An 18,251-nucleotide genomic window follows, 5' to 3' on the forward strand; every position below is an offset into this window, starting at 1 on the left:
GCAGGCATTATGATTAGCATATATAATGTGGGTTTGACACAGGGAGGGCTGTACAAAACAGAAGAGACTATTAGTGATTCTACAGCATCTTGCAATGTTGATGGACAATGACTGCAATGGGATATGGAGGAAACTTCTTGATGGAGGAATCTAGTAAACATAATTTTCCTCATGTAATAGCAGATTAATCACAACAGAATATACAGATATACATATATGTATATATATATATGAATGTATATACGAATACATAAATAAATAAGAAAGAAAGAACGCGGCAACGCAGTTTGAGAAAGACGTATACACCGCTTTGTTTATCGCAGCACTAGCCACAAAGCCAAGTTAAGTGTCCATCAGGAGATGAATAGATAAGCAAGATGTGGTAAATATAAACAATAGAATATTATTTAGCCACAAGACAAAACTAAATAGTTAAACTTCCAAAAACATGAATGGAGCTACAGGATATTATGCTCAGTGAAAGAAGCCAGGCAGAGAACGATAGGTATCAAATTATTTCAATCATCTGGGGAGTATAAGAACAGAGAAAAAACCAAACGAGCGAAACATCAGCAGACTCACAGAAACCAAGAATGCACTAATAGTTACAAAAGGGAACAGACTGGGGTGGATGGTTTGGAATGTAGAGAAAAGGGTGGAGGAGAAATCAGGCATTATGATTAGGATGTTTAATGTGTGTTTTGGCATGGGGAGAGCAGTACAACACAGCTCAGACAAGTAGTGTCTCTATAGCATCTTACTACATTGATGGACTATGACTGCAATAGAGTATGTGGTGGAAATGTCATGGGGGAGTAGAGTAAATATAATTTTTCTCATGTTGTAGAAGAGTAATGACACCAAAGTATATACATCTATATATGTATGTATACAACAATACATAAATGAATAAAGAAAATAGTTTGAGGCAACCCAGTTTGAAAATGACATATGCACCCCTTTATCGCAGCACCATTCCCAAAAGCCAAGTTTAGTGTCCAAGGAGATGAATAGAAAAAACAAGATGTGTTACATATACAGCCATAAGAGGGAAATAAATAAATACTACCATTTCCAAAAACGTGGATGGAACTAGAGAGTATTATGCTCAGTCTAATTAGCCAGGCAGAGAAAGACAAGATTCTAATGATTTCACTCATCAGGGGAGTATAACAACAGAGGAAGACCTGAAGGAGCAAAACAGCAGCAGACTCAAAGAACCCAAGGATGCACTAATAGTTACAAAACAGAAACAGACTGCGGTGGATGGGTTGGAAAGAAGGGATAAAGTTGGGATAGAAGCAGGCATTATGATTAGCATGTATACTGTGGGTTTGGCATAGGGAGGGCTGTACAAAACAACAGAGACTGTTAGTGATTCTGCAGCATCTTACGACGTTGATGGACAATGACTCCAATGGGATATGGAGGAAACTTCGTGATGGATGAGTCTAGTAAACATAATATTCGTCATGTAATAGCAGATTAATCACAACAGAATATACATGTATATATATATGTATGTATGTGTATGCATGCACATATGAATACAGAAATAAATAAGAAAAAAAATAGAATGCGGCAACCCAGTTTGAGAAAGACATATACACCCCTTTGTTTATCACAGCACTAGTCACAATAGCCAAGTTAAGTGTCCAGCAGGAGATGAATAGATAAACAAAATGTGGTTCATATATACAAAGAATGTTATTTAGCCATAAGGCAAAACTAAGTAGTTAAACTTCCAACAACATGAATGGAGCTAGAGGGTACTATGCTCAGTGAAATAAGCCAGGCGGAGAAGGATGAGTATCACATCATTTCACCCATCTGGGGAGTATAAGAACAGAGGAAAAACCAAACGAGCAAAACATCAGCAGAATCACAGAAACCAAGAATGCACTAATAGTTACAAAAGGGAAACAGACTGGGGTGGATGGTTTGGAATGTAGGGATAAGGGTGGGGGAGAAAGCAGGTGTTATAATTGGCATGTATAATGTGTGTTTGGCACGGGGAGGGCAATACAACACAGCTGAGAAACATAGTGACTCTACAGTGTTTTACTACATTGATGGACAATGACTGTAATGGAATATGTGGGGGATACGTGGTCATGGGAGAGTATAGTAAATATAATTTTTCTCATGTAATAGTAGAGTAACGACGCCAAAAAAATATATATCTATATATGTATGTATACAACAATACATAAATAAATAAGAAAGAAAATAGAATGAGGCAACCCAGTTTGAAAATGACCCCTTTGTTTCTCACAGTGCTATTCCCAATAGGCAAGTTTAGTGTCCAACAGGAGATGAATAGAAAAAACAAGATGTGGTACAGATATGCAATAAAATTCAGCCATAAGTGGGAAATAAATACTGCCATTTCCAAAAACATGGAGGGAACTAGAGAGTATTATGCTCAGTGTAATGAGCCAGCCAGAGAAAGACAAGTATCTAATGATTTCACTCATCTGGGGAGTATAATGAGAGGAAAACCTGAAGGAGCAAAACAGCAGCAGACTCAAAGAACCCAAGAATGCACTAATAGTTACAAAACGGAAACAGACTGGGGTGGATGGGTTGGAAAGAAGGCATAAGTTTGGGATAGAAGCAGGCATTATGATTACCATGTATAATGTGGGTTTGGCACAGGGAGGGTTGTACAAAATAGCAGAGACTATTAGTGATCCTACAGCATCTCACAACATTGATGGACAATGACTGCAATGGGATATGGAGGAAACTTCGTGATGGAGGAGTCTAGTAAACATAATTGTCCTCATGTAATAGCAGATTAATCACACTAGAATATATATTTATGTATTTATGAATATATGAGTACATAAATAAATAAACAAGAGAAAAAAATTAGAATGCGGCTACCCAGTATGAGAAAGACATACCACCCATTTGTTTATCACAGCACTAGTGACAATAGCCAAGTTAAGTGTCCATCAGGAGATGAATAGGAAACAAGATGTGGTACATATACACAATAGAATATTATTTAGTCATGAGACAAAACTAAATAGTTAAACGTCCAACAACATGAATGGAGCTAGAGGGTATTATGCTCAGTGAAATAAGCCAGGTGGAGAAGGATGAGTATCAAATCATTTCACCCATCTGGGGAGTATACAGAGAAAAGCCTGAACGAGCAAAACATCAGCAGACTCGCAGAACCCTAGAATGCACTAATAGTTACAAAAGGGAGACAGACTGGGGTCGATGGTTTGGAATGTAGGGATAAGGGTGGGGGAGAAAGCAGGCATTATGATTAGCATGTATAATGTGTGTATGGGACGGGGAGGGCTGTACAACACAGCACACAGAAGTAGTGTTTCTACAGCCTCTTACTCCATTGATGGACAATGACTGCAATGGGATATGTGGGGGAAACTTGGTGAAGGAGTCAAAAAAACATAATTTTCTTCATGTAAAAGTAGAGTAATGACACCAAAAAATATACATAAATATATATGTATGTATGAATAAATAAAGAATGAATGAATGAATGAATAATAAAAAACAGAATGCAACAAACCAATTTGAAAAAGACATATGTAACCCTTTGTTTATCACAACAGTATTCGCAATAGCCAAGTTAAGTTTCCATCGGGAGTTGAATAGATAAACAAGATGTGGTACACATACACAACAGAGTATTATTCAACCATAAGAAGGAAGTAAATACTACAGTTTCCAACAACACGGATGGTGCTAGTGGGTATTATGCTCAGTGAAAAAAGACACACAGAGAAGGATGAGTATCAAATGATTTCACTCATCTGGGCAGCATAAGAACAGAGAAAAAACAGAAGGAGCAAAACAGTAGCAGACTCACAAAACCCAAGAATGTACTTACAGTTACCTAAGAGAAGGGGACTGGGGTGTATGGGTGGGAATGGAGGGATAAGGGGCAGGGAAGAAAAGGGGCATTACAATTAGTATGTATAATGTGGGGTGGCATGATGATGGCTGTACAACACAGAGACGACAAGTAGTGTCTGAACCTCATCATACCATACTGATGGATGCTGACGGCAATGGGGTATGTGGGGGCAACTTGGTGAATAGGGGAGTCTAGTAAATATCATTTTCATCATGTAATTTCAGCCTAATGACATGATAGCAAATTTAATGAATAAATAAACAATGCAGCAACCCAGTTTGAAAAAGACGTATGTACCCCTCTCTTTATCCCACCACTATTTCGAGTAGAGAAGAAATGGAAAGAACCCATGTGTCCATAATTAGACTAATGGATAAATTTGAAGTGGTACATATATGCAATGGAATATTATTCAGCCATAAAGGGAAGCAAATGCCACTATTTACAACAACATGGATGAAGCTAGAGGGTATTTTGCTCCATGAGATTAGCCAGCAAGAAAGAGAAATGAATCAAATGATTTCACTCTCCTGTGGAGTATTAGAAAAAAGAAAAAACTGAAGGAACAAGACAGTAGCAGCCTTGCCAAACCTAAGAATGGACTAACGGTTACCAAAGGGAAAGTGACTGTGGAGGACAGGTGGGGAGGGAGGGAAAAGGGGAAATTTGGGCACTATGAGAGGCACACATAATGTGGGCAGGGGAGCAGGGGGAAGGCGGTATAACACAAAGACCAGTAGTGATTCTACAGCATATTACTGGGCTGTAAGACAGTGACTCTCATGGGGTATGTGGTGGGGACTTTATAATAGGGGAGTCTTGTAACCATAATGTTCCTCATGTAACTGTTTACTACTGACACCAAAATTCGAACAAACACACAGTACCTTGGATATGGTTTCTATAGTTCTGATGCTATCAAGGTGGTCAGCGCGCACCTCACCGAAATCATAATCCCGGCTAGGGCACCAGGCTCTGAAGTTGGAAGCTGCTCCAATCACCATAGACACTTTGTCCCTAGGAAAGAGGCACCACTGTAATGTCACTGAATCTCCAGGTAACAGTGCTTCTCTTGCAAAGTCCACCTACAGATAGTGGGCACTGCCCAGCCAGGGCAAGCTGCATCATCTTAGCAAACATTAGTGGTTCTGGCCTACATATATATATATATGTGTGTGTACATAAACACACACACACACACACACACATATATATATATATATATTTAATATTAATATTAATTATTTTTTTAATTAATAATTATTAATTATTAATAATTAAATAATAATTAATTAATAATTAATATATATGTGTGTGTACATAAACACACACACACACACACACATATATATATATATATTTAATATTAATATATATATTAAATGATTTCTCTCATCTGTGGACTACAAGAGGAAAAATTGAAGGAGGAAAAGGGCAACAGCCTCACAGAACCCAAAAATGGAATAACAGTAACCAAAGAGAAAGGGACTGTAGTGGATGGGTAGGAATGGAGGAATAAGGGAAGGGGAAAGAAAGGAGGCATTGTTTAGCATGTATAATGTGTGGGGGTGCACAGGGAAGACTGTACAACCCAGAGAAAACTAGTAATCATTCCACAGAATCTTACCACACTGATGGACAGTGAATGCAACGGGGTACCTGGGGGGAACATGGTGATGGGTGAGTCTGTTAACCATAATGTTCCTCATGGAATAGTAGGTTAATGATACCAAAATACGAATGAACAAGTAAAAACAGAAAAATAATTAAGGATATCAAATTATAAAATAAATAAGTAAAAAAAATCAATGCAGCAACCCAGTTTAGTAAAGACCTACGCACCCCTATGTTTATCACAGCACTATTCACAAAAGCCAAGCTAAGTGTCCATAAGGAGATGAATAGTTAAAGAAGATGTGGTACATACACACAGTGGCATGTTATTCAGCCACAAGAACAAAACAAATCCTACCATGTCCAATAGCATGGATGGAGCTACAGGGTATTATACTCAGTGAAATAAGCCAGGCAGAGAAAGACAAGTATGAAATGATTTCAGTCATCTGGGGAGTATAAGAATAGAGAAAAACCTGAGGTAGCAAAACATCAGCAGACTCACAGAAAACAAGAATGGACTAATAGTTCAAAAGGGAAATGGACTGGGGTGTAAGGGTTGGAATATAGGAATAAGGGTGGGGTAAGAAGCAGGCATTATGATTAGTATGTATAAAGTGTTTTTGGAACAGAGAGGGCAATACCACACTGCTCAGACAAGTAGTGACTCTACAGCATCTTACTACATTGATGGACAATGACTGCAGTGGAATATATGGGGGAAACGTGGTGATGGGGGAGTATAGTAAATATAATTTTTCTCATGTAATAGTCGAGTAATGATACCAAAATATATATATCAATGTATATATGTATACAACAATACATAAATGAATAAGTAAGAAAGAAAGTAGTATGAGGCAACTCAGTTTGAAAGTGACATATGCACCCCTTTGTTTATCATAGCGCTATTACCAATAGCCAAGTTTAGTGTCCAACAGGAGATGAATAGAAAAAAACAAGATGTGGTGTATATACACAATACAATTCAACCATAAGAAGGAAATAAATACTACCATTTCCAAAAACATGGATGGAGCTAGAGATTATTATGCTCAGTGTAATGAGCCAGTCAGAGCAAGACAAGTATCTAATGATTTCACTCATCTGGGGAGTATAACAACAGAGGAAACCTGAAGGAGCAAAACCGCCGCAGACTCAAAGAACCCAAGAATGCACTAAGTTACAAAACGGAAATGGACTGGGATGGATGCGTTGGAAAGAAGGGATAAGGTTGGGATAGAAGCAGGCATTATTATTATCATTTATAATGTGGGTTTGGCACAGGAAGGACTGTACAAAACAGCAGAGACTATTAGTGATTCTACAGCATCTTACTACATTGATGGACAATGACTGCAATGATATATGGAGGAAACATGGTGATGGGGGAGTCTAGTAAACATCCTTTTCTTCATGGAATAGCAGAATAATCACAATAGAATATATATATGTATGTATATATGAATAAATAAATAAATTAGAATGCGGCAACCCAGTTTGACAGACATATACACCCCTTTGTTTATCACAGCACTAGTCACAATAGCCAAGTTAAGTGTCCAGCAGGAGATGAAAGATAAACAACATGTGGTACATATACATAATAGAATATTATTTAGCCATAAGACAAAACTAAGTAGTTAAACTTCCTACAACATGAATGGAGCTAGAGGGTATTATGCTCAGTGAAATAAGCCAGGCAGAGAAGGATGAGTATCAAATCATTTCACTCATCTGGGGTGTATAAGAACAGAGAAAAACCAGAACGAGCAAAACATCAGCAGACTCAGAGAACCCAAGAATGCACTAATAGTTAACAAAACGGAAACAGACTGGGGCGGATAGGTAGGGATGTAGGGATAAGGGTGGTGGAGAAAGCAGGCATTATGATTAGCATGTATAATGTGTGTTTGGCTTTGGGAGGGCTGTACAACACAGCGGAGACAAGTAGTTTTCTACAGCCTCTTACTCCGTTGATGGAGAATGACTGAAATGGGATATGTGGGGGCAATTTGATGAAGGAGGAGTAAAGTAAACATAATTATCTTCAGGTAAAGTAGATTAATGTCACCAAATGTATACATATATATATAAATAAATAATGGATGAATGGATAAATAAGAGAAAAAATAGAATGCGGCAACCCAGTTAGAAAACGACATATGCACCCCCTTTTTTATCACACCAGTACTCATAATATCCAAGTGTCCATCAAGAATTGAATAGATAAACAAGATGTGGTACATATACACAATAGAATATTATTCAGCCATAAGAAGGAAGTAAAGACTACAATTTCCAACAACATGGATGGAGCTAGAGGGTATTAAGCTCAGTGAAAAAAGTCAAGTGCAGAGAAGAATGAGTATGAAATGATTTCACCCATCTGGGTAGTATAAGAACAGAGAAAAAAACAGAAGGAGCAAAACAGTAGCATACTCACAAAATCCAAGAATGTACTTACAGTCACAAAGGGAAAGGGACTGGGGTGCATGGGTGGGAATGGAGGGATAAGGGTCAGGGAAGAAAGGGGCACTATGATCAGTATGTATAATGTGGGGTGGCATAATGATGGCTGTACAACACAGGGAAGACAAATAGTGATTGAACAGTATCACACCATGCTGATGGACATTGACAGCAATGGGGTATGTGGGTGCAACTTGGTGATACGAGAGTCTAGTAAACATAAACATAAATTTCATCCTGTAATTGCAGCTTAATGATACAAAAGCAAAATTAATGAATAAATAAATAGAGAATGCAGCAACCCAGTTTGAAAAAGACATATGCACCCCTCTGTTTATCACAGCTCTATTCAGAGTAGAAAAGAAATGGAAAGAACCTATGTGTCCATAATTAGACTAATGGATAAATTACATGTGGTACATATATGCAATGGAATATTATTCAGCCATAAGAAGAAAACAAATGCCATTGTTTACAACAACATGGATGAAGCTAGAGGGTATTATGCTCAGTGAGATGAGCCAGCCAGACAAATGCATCAAATGATTTCACTATCCTGTGTAGAACTGGAACAAAGAAAAAACTTAAGGAACAAGACAGTAGCAGATCCGCCAACCCTAAGAACAGACTAATGGTTATCAAAGGGAAAGTGACTGTAGATTTTGGCTGGGAAGGGAGGGATAAGGGGGAAAATTGGGCATTACGAGTATCACACATTATGTGGATGGGGAGGGGAGCATGGGAAAAGCAGAATAACACAAAGACCAGCAGTATTTCTACAGCATATTACTGGGCTGAAAGACTGTGACTCTCATGGGGTATGTGGTGGGGACTTGATAATGGGGGGAGTCTAGTAACCATAATGTTCCTCATGTAACTGTTTACTACTGACACCAAAATTCAAACAAACACACAGTACCTTGGATATGGTTTCCTTATTCCTGACGCTATCAAGGTGGTCAGCGCACAGCTCACTGAAATCATACCCAAGGCTAGGGCACCAGGCTCTGAAGAAGGATGCTGCTCCAATCACCATAGACATTCTGTCCCTAGGAAAGAGGCACCACTGTGATGTCACGGAATCTCCAGGCAACAGTGCTGCTCTTGAAACGTCCACCCGCAGATGGTGGGTACTGCCCAGCCGAGGCAAGCTGCATCATCTTAGCAAACATTAGTGGTTCTGGCCTCCATATACATACACACACACAGAAACATATATAAATATCAAATGATTTCTCTCATCTGTGGACTAAAACAAGAAAAATTGAAGGAGGAATAGAGCAGCAGCCTCACAGTACCCAGAAATGGACTAAAAGTAACCCAAGGGAAAGGGACTGTGGTGGAAGGGTAGGAATGGAGGGATAAGGGAAGGGGAAAGAAAGGGGGCATTATTTTGCATGTATAATGTGTGGGGGTGCAAAGGAAAGGCTGTATAACACAGAGAAGACTAGTAGTCATTCCACAGCATCTTACCACGCTGAAGGACAGTGAGTGCAATAGGGTATGTGGGGGGAACTTGGTGATGGGATGATTCTAGTAACCATAATGTTTGTCGTGGAATAGTAGATTAATGATACCAAACTATAAATAAACAAGTAAAAATAGAAAAAAATTAATTATAACAAAATATAAAATAAATACGTAAAAGGAAAAAGAAGGCAGCAACCCAGTTTGGAAAAGACCTATGCACCCTTATGTTTATCACAGCATTATTCACAATAGCCAAGCTAAGTGTCCATAAGGAGATGAATAGATAAAGATCTGGTACATATACACACCGGAATATTATTCAGCCATAAGAACAAAACAAATCTTACCATTTCCAACAGCATGGATGGAGGAAGAGGGTAATCTACTCAGTGAAATAAGCAAAGTAGAGAAGGATGAGTATGAAATGATTTCAGACATCTGGGGAGTATAAGAACAGAGAAAAACCTCAAGGAGTAAAACATCAGCAGACTCACACAACCCAAGAATGGACTAATAGTTACAAAGGTAAATGGACTCAGGTGGATGGGTCACAATGTAGGGATATGGGTGGGGGAGAAACAGGCATTACGATAAGCATGTATAATGTGGGTGTAGCTCGGGGAGGGCTGTACAAGACAGTGGAGTAAAGGAGTGATTCTACAGCATCTCACTACATTGATGGACAATAACTGCAATGGAATATGTGGGGGACACTTGGTGATGCAGGAGTATAGTAAACATAAATTTCCTCATATAATATTAGATTAATGACAACAACGACAAAATATATATATATACATACACATACGTATGTATATATCAAATAATGTAAATAAATATGAAAAAAATAGTATGCAGCAAATGAGTTTGAAAAACACATGTGCACCCCTTTGTCACAGCACTGTTCACAATAGCCAAGTTAATTGTCCATTGGGACATGAATAGATAAACATGATGTGGTACATATACACAATAGAATATTAGTCAGCCATAAGAAGAAAATAAATACTAACATTTCCAACAACATGGATGGAGCTAGAGGGTTATAGCTCAGTGAAATAAGCCAGGCGGAGAAGGATGAGTATCAAATCACTTCACTCATCTGGGGAGTATAAGAACAGAGAAAAAACGGAAGGAGCAAAACATCAGCGGACTCACAGAACCCAAGAATGCACTAATAGTTACAAAAGGGAAACAGACTGGAGTGGATGGGTTTGAATGAAGGGATAAGGGTCGAGGAGTATGCAGGCATTATGATTAGCATGTATAATGTGTGTTTGGCACAGGGAGGGATGTACAACACAGAGGAGACAAGGAGTGATTATATAGCATCTTACTACATTGATGGACAATGACTGCAATTGGTTATGTGGGGGAAACTTGGTGAAGGAGTTGTCAAGTAAACACAATTTTCTTCATGTACAAGTAGATTAATGACACCAAAAAATCTATGTATATATATATGTACATTTAAATAAATAAATGAGTGAATGAATGAATGAATGAATAAGAAAAAAATAGAAAGTGTCAACCCAGTTGGAGAAAGACATATTCACCCATTTGTTTTTCACAGCACTATTAACAGTAGCCAAGTTAAGTGTCCATCAGGAGTTGAATAAATAAAGAAGATGTGGTACATATATACAATAGAATATTATTCAGCCATAAGAAGAAAATAAATACTACAATTTCCAACAACATGGATGGAGCTAGAGGGTATTATGCTCAGTGGAAAAACCCATGCAGAGATGGATGAGTATCAAATGATTTCACTCATCTGGGTAGTATAAGAAAAGAGAAAAAACAAAAGGAGCAAAACAGTAGCAGACTCACAAAACCCAAGAATGTACTTACAGTTACCAAAGGGAAAGGGACTGGGGTGTATGGGTGGGAATGGAGGGCTGGGGGGCAGGGAAGATGGGCAGAGAAGAAAAGGGGCGTTACAATTAGCATGTATAATGTGGAGTGGCATGGTGACGGCTGTACAACACAGAGAAGAGAAGTAGTGATTGAACAGCTTCATACCACACTGATGGTCTTTGACGGCAATGGGGAATGTGGGGCGAACTTTGTGACAGGGGAGTCTAGTAAACATAATTTTCATCATCTAACTGTAGCTTAATGATTCTAAAATAAATAAATAAATATATAAAGAAGCAATGCTGGAACACAGTTTGAAAAAGACAAATGCACCCCAATATTTATCACATCACTATTTAGAGTGGAAAAGAAATGGAAATATCTGATGTGTCCATAATTGAACTAATGGATGAAGAAGATGTGGCAAATATATGCAATGGAGTATAATTCAGCCATGAGAAGAAAACAAATGCAACCATTTACAACAACATGGATGAAGCTAGGGGGTATTATGCTCAGTGAGATTAGCCAGACAGAGAGGGAAATGCGTCAAATGATTTCACTATCCTGTGGAGTATTAGAACAAAGAGAAAACTGAAGGAACAAGACAGCAGCAGCCCCACCAAACCTAAGAATGCACTAACGATTACCAAAGGGAAAGTGACTGTGGAGGATGGCTGGGAAGCGAGGGAAAAGGGGGAAAACTGGGCACTACGAGAGGCACACATAATGTGGCCAGGGAGGAGAACACAAAGACCAGTACTGATTCTACAGCATATTACTGGGCTGTAAGACAGTGACTCTAATGGGGTATGTGGTGGGTACTTGATAATGGGGGAGTCTTGTAACCATAATGTTCCTCATGTAACTGTTTACTGCTGACACCAAAATTCAAACAAACACACAGTACCTTGAATATGGTTTCCATATTTCTGATGCTATCAAGGTGGTCAGCGTGCACCTCACTGAAATCATAATCCCGGCTAGGGCAACAGGCTCTGAAGTCAGAAGCTGCTCCAATCACCATAGACACACTGTCCCTAAGAAAGAGACACCACTGTGATGTCATGGAATCTGCAGGCAACAGTGCTGATCTTGCACAGTCCACCCCCAGATGGTGGGCACTGCCCAGCCATGGCAAGCTGCATCAATTTAGCAAATATTAGTGTTTCTGGCCTACATATATGTAAATATCAAATGATTTCTCTCATCTGTGGACTACAAGATGAAAAATTGAAGGAAAAAAGGCAGCAGCCTCACAAAATCCAAGAATGGACTAACAGTAACCAAAGGGAAAGGGACTGTGGTGGAAGGGTTGGAATGGAGGGATAAGGAAAGGGGAAAGAAAGGGGGCATTGTTTAGCATGTATAATGTGTGGGGGTGCACAGGGAAGGCTGTACAACACAGAGAAGACTAGTAGTCATTCCACATCATCTTACAACGCTGATGGACAGTGAGTGCAATGGGGTATCTGGGGGAATCTTGTTGATGGGGGGAGTCTAGTAACCATAATGTTCCTCGTGGAATAGTAGATTAAGGATACCAAACTATAAATAAACAACTAAAAATAGAAAAAATTAATGATAAAAAAATACAAAATAAGTAAAAGAAAAAAGAATGCAGCAACACAGTTTGGTGAAGACCTATGCAACCCTATGTTTATCACAGTGCTATTCACAATACCCAAGCTAATTGTCCATAAGGAGATGAATAAAGATGTGGTACATACACACAGCAGCATGTTATTCAGCCATAAGAACAAAACATATCCTACCATTTCCAACAGCATGGATGGAGCTACAGGGTATTATATTCAGTGAAATAAGCCAGGTGGAGAAAGACAAGTATGAAATGATTTCACTCATCTGTGGAGTATAAGAACAGAGAAAAATCTGAAGTAGCAAAACAGCAGCAGACTCACAGAACACAAGAGTGGACTAATTGTACAAAAGGCAAATGGACTGGGGTGGAAGGGTTGGAATGTAGGAATAATTGTGGGGTAAGAAGCAGGCATTATAATTAACATGTATAATGTGTGTTTGGTACGGGGAGGGCAGTACAACACAGCTCAGACAAGAAGTGACTCTACAGCATCTTACTACATTGATGGACAATGACTGCAGTGGAATATGTGGGGGAAACGTGATGGGGGAGTATAGTAAATATAATTTTTCTCATGTAATAGAAGATTAATGACACCAAATATATATATATATGTATCAGTACATAAATCAGTAAAGAAAGAAAACAGTATGAGGCAACACAGTTTGAAAAAGACATATGCACCTCTTTGTTTATCACAGCACTATTCACAATACCCAAGTTTAGTGTACAACAGGAGATGAATAGAAAAAACAAGATGTGGTAATATATACAATATAATTCAGCCATAAGAGGGAAATAAATACTACCATTTCCAAAAATATGGATGGAGCTAGAGAGTACTCTGCTCAGTGTAACGAGCCAGGCAGAGAAAGACATGTGTCTAATGATTTCACTCATCTGGGGAGTGTAACAACAGAAAAATCTGAAGGAGCAAAACAGCAGCAAGTTCACAGAACCCAAGAATGCGCTAATAGTTACAAAACAGAAATGGACTGGGGTGGATGGGTTGGAATGTAGTGATAAGGTTGGGAGAGAAGCAGGAATTATGATTAGCATGTATAATGTGGGTTTGGTACAGGGAGGGCTGTACAAAACAGTGGAGGAAAGTAGTGATTCCACAGCATCTTACTACGTTGATGGACAATGACTGCAGGATATGGAGGAAACTTCGTGATGGAGGAGTCTAGTAAACATAATTTTCCTCATGTATTAGTAGACTAATCACACCAAAAAATATATATATTTGTATATATATGTATGTATATATGAATACACAAATAAATAAGAAAAAAATAGAATGTGGGTACCCAGTTTGAGAAAGACATATACACCCCTTTGTTTATCACAGCACTAGTCACAATAGCCAAGTTAAGTGTCCAGCAGGAGATGAATAGATAAACAAGATGTGGTACATATACACAATAGAATATTATTTAGGCATGAGACAAAACTAAATAGTTAAACTTCCAACAACATGAATGGAGCTAGAGGGTATTATGCTCAGTGAAATAAGCCAGGTGGAGAAGGATGAGTATCAAATGATTTCACTCATCTGGGGAGTATAAGAACAGAGAAAAACCTGAAGGAGCAAAACATCAGCAGACTCAAAGAACTCAAGAATGCACTAATAGTTACAATAGGGAAACAGACTGGGATGGATGGGTTGGAATGTAAGGATACGGATGGGGGAGAAAGCAGGCATTATGATTACCATGTATAATGTGTGTTCGGCATGGGAAGGGCAGTAAAACAGTGGAAATAAGTAGTGTTTCTACAGCCTCTTACTCTGTTCTTCGACAGTGATGACAATGGGATATGTGGGGGTAACTTAGTGGAGGAGGAGTCAAGTAAACATAATTTTCTTCATGTAAAAGTAGATTAATGACACCAAAATATATATATATATGTATATGTATGTACGTATAAATAAATAAATAATGAATGAATGAATAAGTGAATCAATAAATAAGAAAAAATCGAATGCAGCAACCCAGTTTCAAAAAGACATATGCACCCCTGTTTATCACACCTCTATTCACAATAGCCAAGTTACGTGTCCATCAGGAGTTGAATAGATAAATAAGATGTGGCACATACACACAATAGAATATTATTCATCCATAAGAAGGAAGTAAATACTACAATTTCCAGCAACATGGTTGGAGCTAGAGGGTATTATGGTCAGTGAGATTAGCCAAACAGAGAGAGAAATGAATCAAATGATTTCACTCTCCTGTGGAGTCTTGGAGCAAAGTAAAAACTGAAGGACAAGACAGAAGCAGCCTTGCCAAACTTAAGAATGGACTAATGGTTACCAAAAGGAAAGTGACTGTGGAGCATGGGTGGTAGAGAGGATAAGGGGGAAAACTGGCATTAGAGTAGCACGCATAATGTGGGAGGGGAGGGGAGCATGCGGAAGGCAGTATAACACAAAGACTAGTAGTGATTCCACAGCAAATTACTGGGCTGAAGTACAGTGACTCTTATGGGGTATGTGGTGGGGACTTGATAATGGGGGAAGTCTAGTAACCATAATGTTGCTCATGTAACTGTTTAGTACTGACACCAAAATTAAAAGAAACACACAGTACCTGGGATATGTTTTCCATATTACTGATGCTGTCAAGGTGGTCAGCACACCCCCCCAAAAATCATATCCTCGGCTAGGGCACCAGGCTCTGAAGTGGGAACCTGCTGCACTCACCATACACATTGTGTCCCTAGGAAAGGGGCACCACTGTGATGTCATTCAGTCTGTAGGCAACAGTGCTGCTCTTGCAAAGTCCACCCCCAGATGGCGGGTACTGCCCAGCCGTGGTTAGCTGAATCATCTTAGCAAACATGAGTGGTTCTTGCCTATATATATATATATATATATATATATATATATATATATATATATATATATATATATATATATATATATATATCAAATCATTTCACTCATCAAAGGGACTGGGTAGAGTAAGAGAACAAAGAAAAACAGAAGGAGCAAAAAAGCAGCAGCCTTACAGAACTGAAGAATGGACTAACAGTAACCAAAGGGAAATGGACTGGGGTGGATTAGTGGGAATGGAGGGATAAGGGAAGCAGAAAGAAAGGGGGCATTATGTCTGGCATGTATAATGGCGGGAGGCAGGGTGAGGCCTGTACAACACAGAAGACTAGTTGTCATTTCACAGAGTATTACTACGCTGATAGACAAGGAGTTCATTGGGGTATCTGGGGGAAACTTGGTGATGGAGGAGTTTCGTAAACATGATATTACTCACGTAATAGTAGGCTAATGATTCCAAAATGTAAATAAATAAGTAAAAATACAAAAAAAGTTAATGATACCAATATGTCAATAAATAAATAATTTCAAAAAAAGACTGCAGCAAACGTGTTTGGAAAAAACCTATGCCCCCTGTATGTTTATCACAGCACTATTCACAATAGCCAAACTAAGTGTCCGTAAGGAGAGGAATAGACAAAGAAGATGTTGTACATATACACAGTGGAATATTATTCAGTCATAAGGAGAAAACAAATCATACCATTTCCAACAGCATGGATGGAGCTAGAGGGTATCATACTCAGTGAAATAAGCCAGGTGGAGAAAGACAAGTATCTAATGATTTCACTCATCTGGGGAGTATAAGAACAGAGAAAAACCTGAAGGGGGAAAATAGCAGCAGACTCACAGAACCCAAGAATGGGCTAATAGTTACAAAAGGGAAACAGACTGGGGTGGATGGGTTGGAATGTAGGGATAAGGGTTGGGGAGAAAGTAGGTATTATTATTAGCATGTATAATGTGGGTTTAGCACAGGAAGGGCTGTACAACACAGCAGAGACAAAGTAGTGATTCTACAGCATCTTACTACGTTGATGGACAATGACTGCAATGGGATTTGTGGGGGCAACTTGGTGATGGGGGTGTCTAGTAAACATAATTTTCCTCATGTAATTGTTGATCAATGGTACCAAAATAAATAAGCTAAAAAACAAATTAAATAAATAATGTGTCTACCCAGTTTGAAAGACATATGCATCCCTATGTTTGTTTATCACAGCACTAATAACAACAGCCAAGCTAAATGTCCATCAGTAGATGAATGGATGAAGAAGATGTGCTACATATACACAGTGGAATATGATTCAGCCATAAGAAGAAAAGAAATCCTACCATTTGCAACAACATGGTTGCAGCTACAGGGTATTATACTCAGTGAAATAAGCCAGGCGGAGAAAGACAAGTATCAAATGATTTCACTCATCTGGGGAGTATAAGGACAAAGAAAAAACTGAAGGAGCAAAACAGCAGCATACTCACAGAACCCAAGAATGGCAAAACAGTTACCAAAGGGAAAGGGACTGGGTAGGATGGGTGGGAATGGAGGGATGAGGGGGAAAATGAGGCATTACGTGTAGCACACATAAGGTAGTGTGGAGGGGATTGGGGAAAGGCAGTATATACAAGTAATGATTCTATAGCTTCTTAGTATGCTGATGGACAGTGACTGTAATGGGGTATGTGGAGGGAACTTGATAATAGGGGTAGTCTAGTACCCATAATGTTCAAGTAATTGTACATTGACGATATCAAAATTAAAAATAAAGAAAGAAAAAGTAATAAAAAAAGAATAAGGTAAGGACCTTACTTCTTGGAAAATAGAGAATCTGTGGCATCTTACTACACTGATGGACAGTGACTGCAATAGGTAAGGGGGGAGGACCAATAATATGGGTGAATGTAGTAACCACATTGTTTTTTCATGTGAAACTCTCATAAGCGTGTGTATTAATAATACCTTAATAAAACAAAAAAAAAAGAATCTTACCTATTAACTTCCTGGATGTTCAAATGCAATCTTATCTTTAAGATGGGATGCTTCCTGCCTTTTATTATGTTGTTTGTGACTGGGCTTGCTTGACATATTAATCGCCCAGGTTATATATTACTTGATTAGGGGCTGAAGGAGGAAAAGCAGCATCTGGGCAAAGTTAAAGATAAACTAGGCCTTTTCGCAGGCTAAAGTAAATTTTACAATAGCCTCGTTTAATTGACACAATGCAGACATGGGCTGAGGTATTTTCTTATATGGGAAATGTTCGAACATTCCAGGCCAGGCTACTCCTGGCTCTTTAGTTTTAACTAATCTTCACAGAAGAATGCTTGTACTCCTAGTTTGGTATTTTACTTTAGAGAATTAATGGGACTCTGACTTTGCTGAAATTTTTTAATATGGAGTTTTGGTAGGGGTCTTTTCCCAGAGGCCCTCACCCTACTTTGACTACACCCATGGTCCCTATCTCAGAATCCCTGTGGCAGACTACGAACCGAAA

The sequence above is a fragment of the Manis javanica genome, chromosome 17, assembly GCF_040802235.1.
Source record: "Manis javanica isolate MJ-LG chromosome 17, MJ_LKY, whole genome shotgun sequence".
In the NCBI taxonomy this organism is placed as follows: Eukaryota; Metazoa; Chordata; class Mammalia; order Pholidota; family Manidae; genus Manis; species Manis javanica.